The sequence below is a fragment of the Malus domestica genome, chromosome 02 (assembly GCF_042453785.1).
Source record: "Malus domestica chromosome 02, GDT2T_hap1".
Taxonomy (NCBI): Eukaryota; Viridiplantae; Streptophyta; class Magnoliopsida; order Rosales; family Rosaceae; genus Malus; species Malus domestica.
Window position 1 is genome coordinate 29377836 of NC_091662.1, and position 19120 is coordinate 29396955.

The 19120-nt window shown below is 37.5% G+C and overlaps 1 pseudogene; it reads left to right on the forward strand.

Annotated features, from left to right (window-relative positions):
* Positions 1-14300: 14300 nt before the first annotated feature.
* On the forward strand, positions 14301-18584 carry LOC103426942 (uncharacterized; annotated as a pseudogene).
* Positions 18585-19120: the final 536 nt, after the last annotated feature.

The following is a 19120-nucleotide window of genomic DNA, read 5'->3' on the forward strand; positions in this document are numbered from 1 at the left end:
AGTCCTTCTATATTGGGTCGTATGTTTCGCAAAGGAACTTGGGCAAACAACCTTTCTACCACCATTATCAAACTTGGCACAAGCGTCCATGTCTTCAAGCAGATCTAGTTTCAAAAGCACAATGATCTCAGCAGCCTCCCCAGAAGCAGGCTTAGTGGATTTTTCACAGCTGCCCACACAAACAGTATCTTCTTTCCTAGCAGGCGAATCAGTCTCAGCAGCAAAGGGAGTGGGCCTTGGCTCCACTTTAGCAGCAAAGTCCACCTTACCACTCTTCATAATAGCAAGTCTATCCAAAGGTGAACCAGACTTGGCTCCAAACAAACGTCCTGGTACAGACTTTGACACTAGAGGCATGATAAAACCTTTACGCTGAGCAATCTTATCAACAATTGTACTAACTCAACATGGAATGAGCCATATGCTCAGATCTAGCAACCTCATTTTTCTTCCCATTAGAAGAAGTCATGTCAATCACAGGCCTCTCGACAGCAGACAGATTATCATGAGCAGCAGTGGAGAAAGTCTTCAATTTTTCTCGATCGGCATCTCTTGAGTAGGTGGGGAAGATCTCTTCTTTCCATCTTCATTCATAGTAGGCTCCACGACAACGATTAGACGAGCCAATGCATCCGCCATGATCTTCTTAATCTTCTTTACCTCTTCTTTTGGGAGCAGCCCACTTTTCTCTCGGTAAAAAGAACTAAGCAGTCAACGCCATTCACGGTACTCAGCAGAGGAGCTTAACCCAACATTCTAGTAGGCAGGAGGTATGCATGCCCATCATTCCAGCAACCCATGAGGCCCACGACCTCCTCATTTCTTTCAGTCCCTAGCCTAGCTCGAGTAAGGTCCAAGAGCCCAAAGGACATGAGTCATGTGACACGCCTAGCATTGCTCCCTAACGCCACAATCCGTAGCCCCAGCCGCATAAGCTGCCATTGGCTCTAGCCAAGCCAAACAACCCAACCAGTGGCCTCTACCATAATGCCTCATCGGCCGATGCCGAGCCGACTCCTAGCCCCTGCCATCCGACGTGCTGCACCACCCCGACGGCTGCCTCGCAATAGCACTATCCAAGAAGAAGACAAGAAAAAAATTAAATTTTTCTTACATCGGTGCAGCACAGAGAAGACGAAGAAATCAACGAAAGACGGTCATTTGCACGGGCAAGATGTAGAAGATTGCTAGAGGAGGGGGAACAAATATTCTCTAAGCTCTCTCTCTCTTGTAGGGTATAATAAATCGCTCTCCAACGTTGATTTAATAACCCACTTAAGGTGGACTTAAATAGGCTTTAAGAGAAATTTATTTCCCTTTCCTAGAATGACCTAATTTCCTATTAAAGAGAGAATCTACATCAAAATAGGAAGCAGTCCTACGTTTCCTAAAGCAAGATGATCTCTACACCTGCTGCCCTTTTCTACGAGCAGCCCAATAGGTGTGGGGGCATTTGTGGAGCCAAAAATATTCATAAGGCGACACCTGGATTTTTGGATAAAAGAGGACAACAATACCCTTGAGGCATACCGGGATTCTTACGTACGAGCAATGATTTTTATTTGCTAAATGACCCATTATGCTAATTAATCCTTTAACTCACCAATTAAATGACCCATTATGCCAATTAACTAGCTAATTAATTTGTACCCATATATTCACCTATTTTATCACATTAATTAGCTAGTTAATTTGGCAATGATTTTATTTGCTAAATTAATTTGTCAATTATTCCCATAACTCCTAAATTCAACCTAAATCAATAACCTATCCCTATAAATAGGCTCTCATTCTCACCAAAAACCTAGGTCCTCACTCTTGCTAAAATTCTCCAAAGCTCTCAAACACTTTTCTCTCAAAACTCTAACTTTGGCATCGGAGGTTCTTCAGCCAAAGCCCCCCCCCCATTCATTGTGGGCGCGTGAGGCTCTTGGCCTTGACCTAAGGTGTTAATTGTTTTGTAGGTGCAATTTTGTCCAAGATCAAGGAGGAAGAAATTTGCATCCACACACATACTTATTAACGTATTTTAAAAAATAACTACTGATATATTTTAAAACATAAAATAAATACATATAATTAGCATGGGTACATTTAGTACAATTAAAAATGGGTATAAATAAATTTAAAAATATGGGTATAAATACATATAAAACTTTAAAAAACATATGGGCACAAAAAGAAATTAATATATGGGTACAAATTAAAATTGAAAAGAAAATTGGTGCAAATTAAAAAAGGGTTGCAAATTAAAAATGGGTACAAATTAAAAAAAAAACTTTATTATTGAAACAATTAATGACGTTTATTAAAACTTAAGAACCTTGATAAAAAATTGAAAAAGAATAAGGTTTTTGTTGTGACATATGTTCTTATCAATATGTGATTGTGTAAATCCTAAGTAGAGATAAAATAGGAATCCTTTGGGATCTAGAAGATCTTTCCTAATATACTTTGTATTACTTGGAGAGCAAGTTTCTCTCCTCCTAATTACTATAAATAAAGGCACAAGGACTGGGGAATCAACACACAATTCCTCAAGTCTATTCTCCAATCTCTCTTCTTCTCTTTGCCGCATATCTCTGTAAAATATAGGCCACAACACGTTATCAGCACGCTCTTCACGCTGTGCTTAGAAGAATTTAAAGAGAATTTATTCGTCTACAATCAGGGGAGTATTACGTTTCAATTATTTTTAATTGATTAAATCTTGATTTTATTGAATTCATATATTGTTATTGATTCAATTTATTTTTCTTCTTATGTTGAACGTGATACAAGCTTGAAGATGAAAGCCAAAATTGAAGAAATAATTTTTCTGCATCAAACCAGTTCATTCATATCATCACGCAATTAGGTTCTTCCAAAACAACGGTTTTTAACTCGATATTTTTGAAGCCCTGATCGCATGAACATTCACCATGATGCATGACCCAACTTTACGTTTAACGTATTTTAGATTCTACATAAATTGTGTATGCCTCATAACCAAAATTGCTACAATTATGTGAATTTGATATTTTTCATGAATTGAATCTTACATATGTACATGCATTGAAACTATTATTTGCATATGCATCAAAGTAAATACGTGATTCATTGAAATATATATACAATTGAATTATTTATGAATATAATTGAATTGAAAAAAAAAAATTGGAAACGGGAAAATTAGGGTTCTTCGAACCCATGCCTTTGCATTATGCAAAAGCCGCAAGAACCCTAGGGTTCCCTCCCCGTGACCCCAACAATACTGGGCTCACACGAGCCCACTATAGATTGCAAAGCACTGGAGCAAAACCCTTGCTCCATCTGAAAAACGCCTTCGGCATCAAACCCTAACACAAGGTACCGCCCGAAGTCTGCCACGGCTTCAACGCCGTTATTGCTGGGCAATCACACCTGCAGTTGTGATTGGGACCTCGCCATTGTCGAAGACGATGGTTTTTTTTTTTCAGAAACCCGATGAACATCGACGGGTTCTTTGAACCCCAATCGTTCTCGGACCTCTGACGTTGAAACCAAAGTTTCCGTCTACAACTCGGGTTCCCCAGTTGAACCCCCAAGCTTTGCATTGCCATAGACCCCGAGGACAGTCTTCAGAAGCGACACCGGTGTTCCCCCGGTTCGTATCTGACACCCAGCGACGCTGGGTTGTTCTGGTTTTCTTCAACCCGAGCCCTATTGGGCTCCAGTTCCTCGGCCCGTGTGAAAAGAAAAAAAAAACATTTTTTTGGCCTGCCAGCAGCAGCCCAACCCATTCCCCGTGAGCCTGCAGCTCACCCATGACCCCCCCTTAGTTATTTCTCTCCTGCCCATGGGCCTGCAGCCCCGCCAGAGACTAAACCTAGCCCAATTTTGGGCTTAGGTCACATGGCAAGATTTATATATAGCCACTCGAGGACTTATTTTGGGCCACGAATTTTATTTGCCTAATTATTTTAGGCCCAATGGGTTATATATTTTTTCACCCACATTTTAATTTCGCCCGAAGTCCAAATAAATTAATTCAATTATAATTATAAACCTGAAGTTATATCTTTGTATATCCTTGTTGTATATTTGCTTGCATATATATATATATATATGTGTGTGTGTGTGTGTGTGTTTGTCTGCAGATATTATGAACTTAAAATTCATACTTCCGAACCCCAAGTTTCGGAAAAGTGCCATATGAACCTGAAGTTTCTTAATGCGCAACACTCATGTTGAGACCCGAAGTTCTCCATGCTTAAATCCGTTTAAACCAAACCATGTCTTAGAACCTGAATGTTCTAAATTTGTTGTTTATGGAAATTTTATTTCCTAAAACACCAATCACATTCTTGTTTCCTCCATTCAGCGTATTGTCGAACCGTAACAAGTTCGATTTCACTGATTTGGAAGTTTCGAATAGTAAACTACTTTATGTGGATACAAGACGTGAATAAGCATCCGCCATGATCCTTATTCGAAGAATTATGCCTGAAGCATATCCAATGGAAGTACCTCCCTGCTGAGGACTCCATGACTCTTCAAATCCGTTATGGACTGTTTCATATCATGCAAAGATGAATTTTTGCCTGAAGCAAAACATGATTGAAACTGTTACGTCCATGAATAGGTACAATTCTCGTAGTCCATTTGTGAGACTCATTTTGCTCCACCTAATACATTTGGAAGAGCGAAATTTGACATGGACGGCCTATTGGCCGAACCCCATTGTTTTTTTTGGTTTATTTTGTGAATAATTTATTTTGTTCTCGGATTTAAGATTAGTGTTTGGATGTCACCATTATTCTCGAATAAAAGAGTTAATTAACGAAGATTACCACATGTGACTACAATTAACTCATGCTTAGGTATGTTTTGTGGGGAAGTTAGCTGTCTGGTTCTATGCTAACTTCATACCTAATCATCCCCCGACAACCTTTCAGGCTTATCCAACCTGATTGTGGGGCATGGCACTGCCTTATATTGTCCAATGGTATTAACTTTACCATAAAGGGAAGCCTTATACTCACTTCGTTCCGGAAGAACGCATTTTTGAGCTTTAAGGATATTCGAGAGTATTATTACCATATTGAAACCAATGTAGAAAAATGGAGTAAAATTCCTTGGCATATTACCATTTTGCACTTCTTACGAATATAGTTAAATGCATATTCTAGAGAAGATGGAACGCTTAACGAATGGATTACATCCATTCAAGTCCACTATGTGCCCGGCCAGAAGCCCGCGATTCCTAAGGAATTTTCGCTATGGATGTACGTTTGGGATATCTAGGATGATTCGTGATGCGCCGTTTTGGGCATCCTTTTACCAGAAGTAAAGAAATCATACCTGGACACGTATTCTACCTTAGCACCCTCCATCTTTTTACAAAGGATTCAAATGGGACATTTGTGGATAGATTCAACCACCCTACGGACCATTTAAATATTCTATAGTATTGGTTGATGCTTCTACACGTTTGTCACACGTGTGGTTGTTGTCCACAAGTTGCATTCTCCACACTGGTAGCTCAGATTAATAAGCTCAGGGCTCACCACCCTGATTATCTGATCAAATTTATTTGATTGGATAAGTTGGAGAATTTACATCGACATTTACATCGAACAATTTAAATCTCGATGGATATTGCATGTCGGTTGGGTTTTTTGAAAGTTGAACATCCAGTCCCATGTTCATACCCAGAACGACCCAGCAGAAGTATTCATTAAACGCCTTCAAATGATTGCGTGGTCGACTGGTCATACGTACCACAATTCCCGACCTCTGCTTGGGGCCATGCAATATTGCAAGCAACCATGTTGGTCTGCCTGAGGCCCGTCACGACCCAACCTTATAAAGCGCGTGTCAGTTGGTTACCAGATACGAACCCGACATATCGCATCTGCGCGTCTTTGGTTGTGCCGTCTATGTGCCATTTTGCGCCGCCCTTACGTACACAAAAACAAAGGGGTCCTCAGGGAAGGATGGAAATCTATGTCGGTTATGATTCTCCTTCTAATATTCGTTACTACATAACCTTTGACAGGCGATCTCTTTACCGCTCATTCTGCGAATTGTCACTTTTATGAGACAGTCTTCCCGTCGTTAGGGGGAGATAAGCACGTCAACGTTCCTAAAGAACAATGCGAATTATCGTGGACGTCCCCACTATGTCTCATATCGATCCCAATCTAGATCGTCAGAGTTTAACCAGACATTTCCTCTGATCTAGTAAAAGTGACGAGATCACATATACCAGCTGCAAATGTGCCTGCAAAGATGTGTACCAAATGTACTTCGGACCTTTGTCCTGAAAGTAGGAAAGCCACAATTATGGTCGACCCTTGTACATTGGCGGCTAGCCAATCAATCTATCTTATGCCAGAAGCATGGTAGATCACTCGGTTCGAGGATTCACCTCCCCAAAAGAGGAGGAACGTGGCACGAATGAATCCGCCCCTCGATCGCTGTCTCAGACCTTTTCATCTCATGAGATTAAATCCGGATTACTCCCGAGACCTGAAGTTCTTGGTCCAGTATACTAGTTTGGATGAGATATGGAATTGGAATGAGATTATCATAAATGATGTTTCATTTATATGGTACCGACATAAATGAAAAGCGACGATAACGAACCGCGTTCCGTTGATTAATATCAACGTAGAACTGATTGGTCAACTAAAAGAATCAATCTATGACGAATGAGATGAATGAAATAGTGCAATATGACGCCTTGTGGCGCAAGGTTTCTCTCATACGCCATGTGATTGATCGCAGCATTACAAACGTGGTTGTAGTATCTCTGGGATCGTGATATAAACCTACATGGAGTTTCCAAAGGACTTACATGTACTGATTCAAATAGTTCTAGACCACAAGAACATCCTCTTGATTCTCAAGCGGCCTTCACTTTACGGATGCAGAACTATCCGGGCAGATGTGGTATACCCGTCTAAGTGAATATTTGATCAGTTAGGGATATATGCCCCTGCGTGTATAAAATCCGAAATTGCTAAAGTTGAGAAAATTAACTCGCATATCGGACTATAAGATGAATGATCTTGGGAGAACTTGACATTACCTCGACCTGAAGTTTCGAGCTAGTTTTGATGGTATTCTGGTCCACCACTCAAACTAGACCCAGAAGGTGTTACGTCTGAGTATATCCTGATCATCTGTATGCTAGATGCAAATGAGACCTTTACGGAGGGTATGGAGCATAAGGTTCCATATTGGAACGTGAGGCAGCCATATCTAAGTACCATTGGCGTTTGTTGTACTTAGCTCAAATGCACTAGATCAGACATCTTATGTGCTGATAATCTTTTGGCATAAAGCAGCACTGCGCCTAACACGCCACCACCAAATTTGGTGTTAAAGACGTTTTTCTGTTACTACGGATTTGGGCTTATTCCCTATGCATCTCAGAATAGATCACACCCCCTTGATCTTCGGAATGATGCCTACCTTGTGGGATTCGCTGAATCAGACCATTTGTCTGACCGCACAAGGTACGTTCCCGCATGGTTATGTCTTTACCATTAAGGAACACTGCAATATCTTGGAGGTTAATTAGATAGACCTTTTGTTGCAAAACCTTTTTGAATCGTTCCAAGACTCACTATGTCTCATCACGTGAGAGGTGTAGTCGAGAACTCTTGTTGAGCATATTAAAAAATTCTTGCAATTTTCATCCATCGTTGAGTCCCAACAACGATCCATGAATACAACGCTGTATGTATCGACCAGATCATGATACATCCAACAAGTCAACACCAAGCATATTGTGTCTACATCAGCATGAGCATCAGAAGATTGAAGTCAAGCAGTCCAATCCCAGACAACCTTACCGACATCTACACGGAGTCACTACAGAAGTCTACCTTCCAGAAGCTTGTCCAAGGAATTGGTATGCGTAACTTTCTCATTTGCGATGCTTGTAGTTTCATTTGGAAGTTTTGTCAAACTCAGGGGGAGTATCTAGAAGTATACTCACTTGATCTTAATGTACTCTTTTTCCCTACGATTAGGAGCATTTTTCCCACTGGGTTTTTGCTACCTAACTAGGTTTTAACGAGGCACCCATCCTGGGCTGATCATACCCTTGTGAGCTCTTCTACTTGCGTCCAGAAGACGTATAGTTTTGACTTAATGCAACTTCTCACTTTTCTCCTTAGCCTATAGGCTTTTCTCCCACCTTGGGTTTTGCCATAGTAAGGTTTTGTGAGTTTTACCACTCCTGCATTCTTCCGTCTTTTGAGACTCGCATTCGCTACTTGTGCCGACTAAACGAGACGATTTCATCCACTACTTCTACATTTGCCTGAAGATCTGATGCGCCATCTACTTGAGTATTTGCACACTCAAGGGGGAGTGTTGTGACATATGTTCTTATCAATATGTGATTGTGTAAATCCTAAGTAGAGATAAAATAGGAATCCTTTGGGATCTAGAAGATCTTTCCTAATATACTTTGTATTACTTGGAGAGCAAGTTTCTCTCCTCCTAATTACTATAAATAAAGGCACAAGGACTGGGGAATTAACACACAATTCCTCAAGTCTATTCTCCAATCTCTCTTCTTCTCTTTGCCGCACATCTCTGTAAAATATAGGCCACAACAGTTTTAATCAATGAAGTAGCAAAAAGAGGGATTTGATCTAATTTTTATTTTGTTATAGAAATCAAAGAAACGTACAAATGCATCAAGAATATGCCCATGTCTTACATTCAAACCAATTACGTATAATACTAAAACTCTAAGAATAAACACTTACCAAGCCATCCTTGTACACACCAACAACAGCGAAAGGTCCTCTTGCTGGATTCAACACTAATATGTAGTATTTACTTTCAGTTTTTTCCCGACGGGGCGGATAATATGCATTGCTGGATGATACTTGGGTGCCATCATAAAGCCAATGCATGCTGCATTCACACATCTATTTACCCCCTGTTTCAAGAACAATTACAATACAGAAGATACATAACTACCAATAAACCAAAACAGAAACTTTAAGATATGCCAATTTTATTGAATTACATGCAGCTCCTGCCCCATCATGAAGAAACATCTGCAATCTCCAAAGTAGCACCAGCCTCCCTCCCTTCCATACTTGGTCAAATCCACCACGCATGTCAAACAAGAAGATTAGTGTAAGTGAAAATACAAACATATTAAGTCCAATATAACTCTACAAATCAAAACTCAAATTGCTTATGTAGCTTCACAAGCTTTAGCCCACCTGATAATAAAACCATATATATCCAATTATTCAGGTTTCATCACGTTTAGCCTAAAAAGAAGGCAAAAATACTAGGGACAACCCTAATAATACAAAATAATCCACAAATGAGGGTCGGTTTATTTCGTATTAAGTACTAAATCTCGGACTAGACATGTGGTGATGACATGAAATATATAAAGGCGTACATCTATGAAGTTGAGTTCACTGAGCATTAACCAACTCCAGCAATGTACGAATGAAAGATTACCTACTTGTCAACCATATTAAGTTATAGATGTAACTAATTATTTGACATGAGGCATCACTGTCTCAATGGATATGATATTTAGCCTCACTCAAAGCTCTCAAACTTAGCAAAGTCCTATAGTGACCTCTCATACATAAATTATTTACGTATGCATAAATAATAAAAAGGGAATTAAGTTGGCACTTCAATGGATGAGGAGGTGTTCCTCCTTAAGATGCTTTATAACTAATTCACGAAACTTCATGTTTATAATTAGAGCTGTTCATATTATTAATCATTTGTAAATATCATTTATGCAAAAAATAAATAAATATGAGCTCGTTTAGTCATCGAATTGTATAAAAACAAATAAATGGATAAGTTGATGCATTACGAGCCGTCTATGTATTTGCTAAATTTAACTGACTAAATGACCTTATTTTAATTGATTTTTTGCAAAAAATTACAAAGTATTTAATAATATGAACGATTCTAATCATAAACATGATTTCTTTTAATCAATCACTAAAACTCCTCAATCTGAAGGAGCCACATATTCCTCATTTAAAAATTAAAAATTAAAAACTCCAATAGAGGCTGGGTTTTGATTCCTCATTTAAAAATTAAAAATTAAAAACTCCAATAGAGGCTGGGTTTTGATCATTCCCCCCCCCTCCCCCCCCCCCCACAAAAACACCAGCAATTCATTAAAAGATTAAATCATTGAACAAAACTCGAATAAAGGCGATTGGGTTTTGATCATTTCCATTCTACAATTTGCTTTAACTTTTGAGCATTTTGAGGATTTCCCAGTAGTATTAAGGATTAAATCATTAAAAAGAAACTCGAATAAAGGCGATTCTTGATAATCCCCCAGTAGTCTTAAGATTAAATCATTGAAAAAAAAAACTCGAATAAGGGCGATTTTTGAGCATTTTGAGGCTTTTTCAGTAGTATTAAATAATTAAAATTTGGGGTTTTTGAACATTAGTCCTTATAAAAGATTAAAATTTAAAACAAACCTTGGTACTAGATTACATATTCAATTTAATCCCGTGAAGTGTACTTACTGTTCTAAAAATCCTCGCCTAGCGCCGCCTAGGCGCTATGCAGTTGGTTACTGTCCTGATTAATGCCTAGGCGTTTGAAAATTAAGAAAGGGCGCCTAGACTTGCTGAGGCACCCACCTAGACAGCTTAGGCACCCTCCTAACCCGTCCAGGTCCGCCTAAGCACCGGCCTCGACTCAGTTAGACAGAAAATAGATAACTTTCATTTTTTTCAATAAATTGTAAGAGACTTGTTGAATACTTAAATGAATACACATTATATGCATGTTCCTCATGTTTTCATTATGTTTCAATAATCCCGTGAAGTGTACTTACTGTTCTAAAAATCCCCGCCTAGCGCCGCCTAGGCGCTATGCGGTTGGTTACCGTCCTGATTAATGCCTAGGCGTTTGAAAATTAAGAAAGGGCGCCTAGACTTGCTGAGGCACCCACCTAGACAGCTTAGGCACCCTCCTAACCCGTCCAGGCCCGCCTAAGCACCCGCCTCGACTCAGTTATACAGAAAATAGATAACTTTCATTTTGCATTTTATTTTTTTCAATAAATTGTAAGAGACTTGTTGAATACTTAAATGAATACACATTATATGCATGTTCCCCATGTTTTCATTATGTTTCAATACTTCCTAATATATATGTCATTCTACTTTGTAGTTTATAATGAAATTATATATATTTTAAGTATAAGCAGACACTTATTTACACGAAATATAATAGATTTACTTAAATTCGTCTAGTCCGCCTAGCCGCCTAGGCGCTAGGCCCCAGCTCGCCGCCCATCTAGCGCCTAGCGTCTTTTAGAACCTTGCTTTTATTTAAATTTATATTCTGTTTTTGATATTTAATGTGTATTTTTACTTAATATCTCAACATTAAAATGGGAATTTTATTAATATGCACATATTAGTTCTTTAAATTATAAATGAGCATAAATGAGAAAATATTAAAAGAAATTAGTGACACAAAAATATGAGCATAAAAAAACCAAGTCTTACATTTAAACCATATTCGTTCTTTGTACCCCTACTGAACGTATCATCACACGACTTGGAAAGGCAACGTCATCAATCTAAATGATGTCATCAAACATCATTGAACCTAGACTTGACATTCGTGTCGTATTTTTCATGTTCGTGTCGTTTTCGTGACATATTCGATATCTTAACATGGCGTGTCATATAACACCTATTAAGGTTTATGGATTATATATGGTGTCGGATTTCGGAGTTGACCCCTTTACAAAAGTTGTAAAGTTTGTCAGTACGTGTGATTCTATATTTTTTTTTAACATTTTTCACACTCATACAATAATTATTATTAAGTTTATTAATTTGCACTCAAATAGAAAACACTATACATGAGATTTGTAGGGTTTTAAAAATCTAAACGACCATGTAACCATTGTCTAAGTGTAGAGGATGCAACCACGAGCGTTTATATATGCTTTCACATTTTTCAAACTTATACATTAATGATTATGAATTTTATTTATTTTCAATTCCCTTAATTAATACTATTCATGAGGGTTTGTATGGTTTTAAAATTTCAAATGACGATGTACTCATCCTCAGAACGTAGAGGATGCGATCACGAGTGTTTGCATATTTTTACCCATTTTTTGTGCTTGTAAATTTTAAGTATTATAATATTTTTAATGTGTTTAGTATGTTTAAATTATTTGATATTTTTAGTTTTAATGTATTTTATAATTTTTTTAATCTCACTCTTTGCTTATAGTATGCTATAAAAATAAATAAATAAATAAATAAAACTTAATTTTTTTAAAATTTATATAGAATATTAATACAATAATATATATTTAATATACAATATATACATATACACTATGGCTATTATATTTTATAGTAAGTTTTTTAATAGTTTAAAAAAAATTAAAATCATCAAACTATCTTTCTTTTTTCTTAACGTGTAGAAACGGGTTATCCAAGTGTCACCCTCGTGTAAACCTGTTAAGGACCCCTTATTAACGGATTCTTATTGTGTGATCCGATAACGACCCAATTAGCTATTGTGTTAACCCAAAACCTATTATTTTCGTGTAATTTATGTGTCGTGTAAGAAATTACCAGGTCTAATTGAACCCTCAACCGATATCTTAAAATTAAAAAGGAGAAATAGTTGAATGTATGAAATTAGAATTCCAGATTATGTAATGATTATTCAAAGGAATTGGCGGCATTAGATTGGATTTGAAATTGCAATTGATCATATTGCATAATCTTTGTTTATGCAGATTGGGGAGTTGCGGACAACTTGTATACTCGTAAAACCATAACATGCTTCTACTTGGAGCACCACGAGACCATGGCAGCAAACCGGCTTAACAGAATCAGAACGGAGAATTGCTGTTGTGGTAGCAAACTTTTGCCATCTTAGGTCTTGACAAGATTATACCTACAAAACAAACAAATAAACAAACACATTTTTTATCAACGCGCTTACGAAGTTCGGGGGGTTGGCTAAGTCAGTTTCTTTGAAAAATGTGAGTGTTTTGGTCTTAATTGTGTAGCGAAAACTTACCATAAATCAGTGGAGATGATGTATTTATAGGGAGGTGGGTGTAGAGTTTTGCCCTACATGTGGCAGCTTCTCATTAACCAAGGTGAGTGCTCCGTAGGATGGACGAGGAAAGATAATCCCAAAGATATTAATTATGAGATAATATATTTTGGACTGATGTTGGTAGCATCCTTGATGATTGTGATGAGGATTCCTTGAACCATCTCCAAAAGAGATGTCAAATCTTAAGTGAAATGTCAGGTAATCAAATTTGAAGGTAGGAATAAGTTCCAACCTATATATGATATATCAATCCTATGTGAATTGACATATGAATTTAATATATCAAATTTGACATATGAGAAAATGTGTTGTAAAATATTTTTTTAATTATTTTATTGTGTAGGTCTCATTAATATGCATCAATTATCATTTTTAATTATATTATTTTAATTGATTTCTTTTTTAAAATGAGTCCTACAAATATCATTTATAACAAAAAAAAATATGGGTTGGAGGAAGAGAAAATATGACAATGCCGCACCAGTCATCAAATTAACATTTAACATTTGACATTTATCTTTTGAAATCTCCATTGAAGAGTATAAATGATGAGATTCGGCAAGTAATCTTATCCTTAATGTCTTTGGCCTTTCTTCTTTGCCGCTAGCAAGGGAGCTTGGAGGTGTCAAAGTCTGTTGCTCAAGCCTCCACACATGTTAGATTACGCATGAGAATATTTGTGTGCCTGCCTATTTATTGACGGTATTCTTGTCTTCTTAGGAAAAAAAAATCCACATGTCATCTTTAGGATTTTTTAAATTATTTTTTGCTCCATGGTGGTGAACAAAAATATTATCTACATTAAGAGGGAGATGGTGACTTTAACTTCATAATGAGTTAGTAATAATATGGTTCAATTTATCGTTGACGAAAATCGAACCTAAGATCTTTTACTTATAAATGAAAATGAGTACTAGTAGATTATAGTACTGGCTAGAGATAGATTTTTTTTTTTAAATTCTTACTATATTTTAATAAGATTTAACAGTGTTGGTGCTTTGTTAAATATAAGAATATGCGTGGAAAATTAGATAGAAGACACGAATGGGGACATGCATTCGGAGACAGCAGACCTGTCACCGTGACTTTTGAGCCTTTTAAAGATTCCCCAGTAGTATTAAAAGATTAAAATTTCTGAGTCTTTTTTGAAAGCAACGATATATTTCATAAGCCAAAGGGATACAACGGGTAAGCTGGTCTGGGAATTCCAACACTGAAGCTCAATGAAGTACGAGCACCTAGCATATATAGAACATCGAACTAGCTTAGTATAGCTGTCTTTCAGCTTTGAACTACCTTTACCTACCTCCTACATCTAGGTCTGCTACCTAAGCTGTTAATTATGGGGAAAGTATCTGAGGAACACATTGAAGCTCGCGTCAGACAACTCCTGTCTCGTATGACTTTGAAAGAAAAGGTTGGCCAGATGACCCAAATTGAGCGCCAAGTCGCCACTCCAGCTGCCATTAGAGACAACTCCATAGGTATCTCTCTCTCTCTCTCTCTCTCTCTCTCTCTCTCTGTTTCTTTCGATTTTTTTTTTTCATGTAGTAATTGATGGAGGAGGACTTTTATGTTATGGCTTTGGCAGGGAGTATATTCAGTGCTCCGGGCAACGTGCCCTGTGAAAAGGCTTTGCAGTCAGAGTGGGCGGATATGGTGGATGGGCTTCAGAGGTCAGCGCTATCGTCGCGGCTTGGGATTCCCCTCATATATGGGACTGATGCGGTTCATGGCAACGGTAATGCTTATGGTGCCTACTATATTCCCTCACAACGTTGGTCTTGGCGCCACCAGGTACTTACTATGCCATTCGTTTTTGTTTTTAATTTTTACGTGGTGCTACCGATACCCTCATGTTATAACCCGAGTTTATTGTAACAAACGGATTACCATACCCCCAAAATATTTTTCACTAAAAGGATGTGTCAAAATTAATTGAATTTGTACTTTTGAAAATGTGAATTCCGTACTTAAAGAAAACAAATTAAAGTACATTTTCATAATGTTGGTTTACAATTACACCAGTATCTACCAAGTTGTCAATCTCTTCCTTTTCTTTTTAAGAAAACATTTTCTTTGTAATGATTATAGTTTGATTTATATTACTGAATTGTAGACTCAGAATCATTTTTTTTGGTGAAACAAAACGAAAAGAGATGAGTCTTTGGTAGTCTTCCTCCTCCATTTCCTCTCGTTTAACTTTTGAATTGTGTTATAGAGATGCAGATTTGGCTCGAAGGATTGGTGTGGCAACTGCTCTTGAAACCAGGGCTTGTGGTTTTCACTATACTTTCGCTCCGTGTGTGGCTGTAAGTCATTATGGATTTTGTACTAATTATGTTTATCTGTTTTTCTATTCAGGATGTGGTTGATCAAATTGTGAACATAGTGTCAATTTGCAACATATAAGTACTTACTCAGGCTTTGTTAAAAGAAAAACAAAGTACTTACTTAGGCTCCATTTGATTCTTAGAAGTTGGATTTTTAATTTTCAAATATATATTAATTTTGAAATTGAGCATTTTAAGATATAGGCTTTTGAGCCAAAATAGAGATTTGCATAATTCCTTACTTTGGTATCTGAGATTTGAAATCAATATAAGTGGTCCCTGAGATTGTCCACCATCAATTATTTTGGTCCTTGGTGAAAAATTATGTTAAATAAGGATCAAAATGATAAAATTACCCTCAATTTAATAAACAATTGACCAAAATGATTTGAGCAAAATTGAGAGTATTTTTGTCATTTTATTCTTATTTTAAGAAGATTTTTAGCAGAATGACCAAAATGATTGATTGTTGACAAACTCAATGACCAATTCTATCTATTTTAAATCTCAAGGACAAAAGTGATAAGTTATACAAATCTCAAATACTATTTTGACTAAAAACCTAAGATATATTATACCTGCATGAATTTGATGGCTTTATGAAGAAATTCAGTTGAACGGATTCCGAGAGTTTTGACAGGTATGCAAGGATCCGAGATGGGGAAGATGCTATGAGAGTTACAGTGAAGATACTGAAATTGTAAGCAAGATGACGTCTATTGTTTCAGGCTTGCAGGGGCAGCCTCCCCAAGGACATCCGAAGGGCTACCCTTTTATGGCGGGAAGGTAGAGAGGAGTTATATCAGTTAATAGTTTTTTATTCATGCTTCTTTTTCACGAAACATTTTGCTTTTTGTCTGAGTTTGATAAGTTACACACTTGTACGTTTTAAATCATCTCTGTTCCAAAGAATAAGGAAAAAACTTTGACATGTTTGAGGTTCATTTCTTCATTCTGATACTCACTCTTATGCCTACCATAATCTTAAACATTATGAACTTTTTCCTAATTCGTTTTATATTTCAGCAACAACACTATTGCATCTGCCAAGCATTTTGTTGGAGAAGGGGGCACAGACAAAGGTTTAAATGAGGGGAATGCTGTATTATCTTACGAGGATTTAGAGAGGATTCATATCAAACCTTATCTGGACTGTATTTCTCAAGGAGTTTGTACTATTATGGTTTCCTATAACAGCTGGAATGGAGATAGAGTACATGGTCACCGTTTTCTCCTTACAGAAATCTTGAAAGATAAGCTAGGTTTTAAGGTAGGTAACCATATGATCTGCATAATTTGTTGTTGGCAAGGTAGACTAAACACTGAAGACCTACCCATACTCAACAATATTTAGTCTCGTTTTGGCTAGTTCTCTTTCGTCTCAAAGTTTAATGGGACCGTTATTAAATGTAAACATCGACGTCTACTGTTGCTGCAGGGAATTTTGATTTCTGACTGGGAAGGAATTGACCAACTTTGCGAACCTGAAGGCACAGACTATCGTTTATGCATTTCCTTAGCCATTAATGCCGGAATAGACATGGTATAAAAACTCCAAGCTTATAGGCCTAAACAATTTTTCACTTTCCTTGATCTTTACATTGTCTGATTGGGAAGGTATGCGTGCAGGTCATGGTACCTTTCAAAGGTCGTACCCAGTGCACAAGGCTCCCGCTTTACGCAGGGTCTGGGAGAGGTGAATGTCGGCTAGCCTTACCCCCATTTATGGGAAGGTATGCGTGCAGGTCATGGTACCTTTCAGATATGAAAAATTCATTAAGGAATTAATATATCTTGTGGAATCCAGGGAGGTACCAATGTCTAGGATAGATGATGCTATTGCAAGAATACTAAGAGTGAAGTTTGTTGCTGGTGTTTTCGAACATCCCTTTGCTGATAAATCTTTACAGGACGCAGTTGGTTGCAAGGTAATCTTCTGGGCTCAGCACGTCTTACATTCTCCTTGTTGAAAATTTCACATGCTTTGCCTGTTATCATTTGAAAGTGCGTGATCTGTAAACATCTGACAAAACCAGTTCGAATCAAGTTAGTACTAGTGAATTAGTTTTGCTTAATGATTCTTGTGTGCAGTTGCACAGAGATCTAGCACGTGAAGCAGTTCGCAGGTCATTGGTTCTGTTGAAGAACGGAAAGGACCCAATGAAACCTTTTCTTCCATTAGACAGAAATGCTAAAAGAATACTTGTTACTGGAACTCATGCCGATGATCTTGGAAATCAATGTGGAGGATGGACGGCTACAAAATATGGTAGCAGCCGCCAGATAACAATCGGTATGGAATCATGTCGCTATATCTTTTTTTTTTTTTTTTTTTTTAATTGAGAGACTAACTGTGATCAGTGTGACTTAAAAGACTAGGATTTCGCTTTTTAAAAAGTTTAAATTCTCAAGTTTCGAACCCAGAATTCTTGAAAGGTTTTTGAAGAATTCTGGCTATTACTACTTTTAACGGATAGTATAATCTTGGCCTTAAATTGATAGATTGTAAATCAGCATTTACATCTCCTCATTGCCTTTATTACCCTAATTTATTAGCACATGTACATGTTTAGGGACAACCATCTTGGAAGCTATTAAGATGGCAGTTGGAGAAGATACAGAAATAATTTACGAGAAATATTCGTCAGCAGACACCTTAGCGCGTCAAGATATCTCTTTTGCGATTGTGGTTGTTGGTGAAGCTCCGTATGCAGAAGGCAGGGGTTACAGTTCAGAGCTTGTGATCCCGTTCAATGGAACTGATGTCATAAGCTCGACTGCTGACAGAATTCCCGTCTTGGCGATTCTGATTTCTGGAAGACCCTTAGTTTTAGAGCCCTGGCTCTTGGAAAAGATGGATGCTCTTGTTGCTGCTTGGCTTCCTGGTACTGAAGGAGAGGGAATTGTAGATGCAATCTTTGGAGATTTTGACTTCGAGGGTAGACTCCCGGTGACATGGTTTAAAAGGGTTGAACAACTGCCTATGCATGCTGCAGACCCTTTATATCCTCTTGGCTTTGGGATGACATACAATAAGGTGTAATCTTTGCACCAAAGAATTTGAAGATAATGCTGCTTTATTGTTTGAATCTGAGTTTATTGCACCGGTTTTTGCCTAACATTTATTCATGAATGCACCCTCTTTTATGCCAATGTCTTCGTATCACCGAGGAAATTTTTGCTTGGACCGTTATGCGGTTAGACTTGTAGGGCAGTCCAATCAAAAGATGTCATATTGATACGATAGTGAGATTGATCTGATATCCTGCTGACTTGGCATCTCCGCTTCATACAAGTTTTATATTTTTTTGGGAGGAAACGACCACGATAAAATGAAATACTTTTTAATTTACCTTTTTTCTCTTTAATTTATTTACACATTTCATAATTTCCATTATGTGCTTTTTTTTCTCTTTGATTCTTTCCGCATTCTCATAATTTACCTTACACAAACCTCTTGAGAGTTGGCATCAAGCTTCCAACTTGTAATCGAGCCTATAGTTCAGGGGTTTCAACTGGCTTATTGCAATTTATAAGGAAATTTGTAGACATATGAAATTTTGATGAAATAAATGTTTATCAGCACATTAAAGGTTCGACATGCCAAGACTTATGTGGTATGTGTCATGTGTGTCTCACAAATCGTACACATGGCATGTGACTCATCAAAATCTGACGAGTCATCAAGA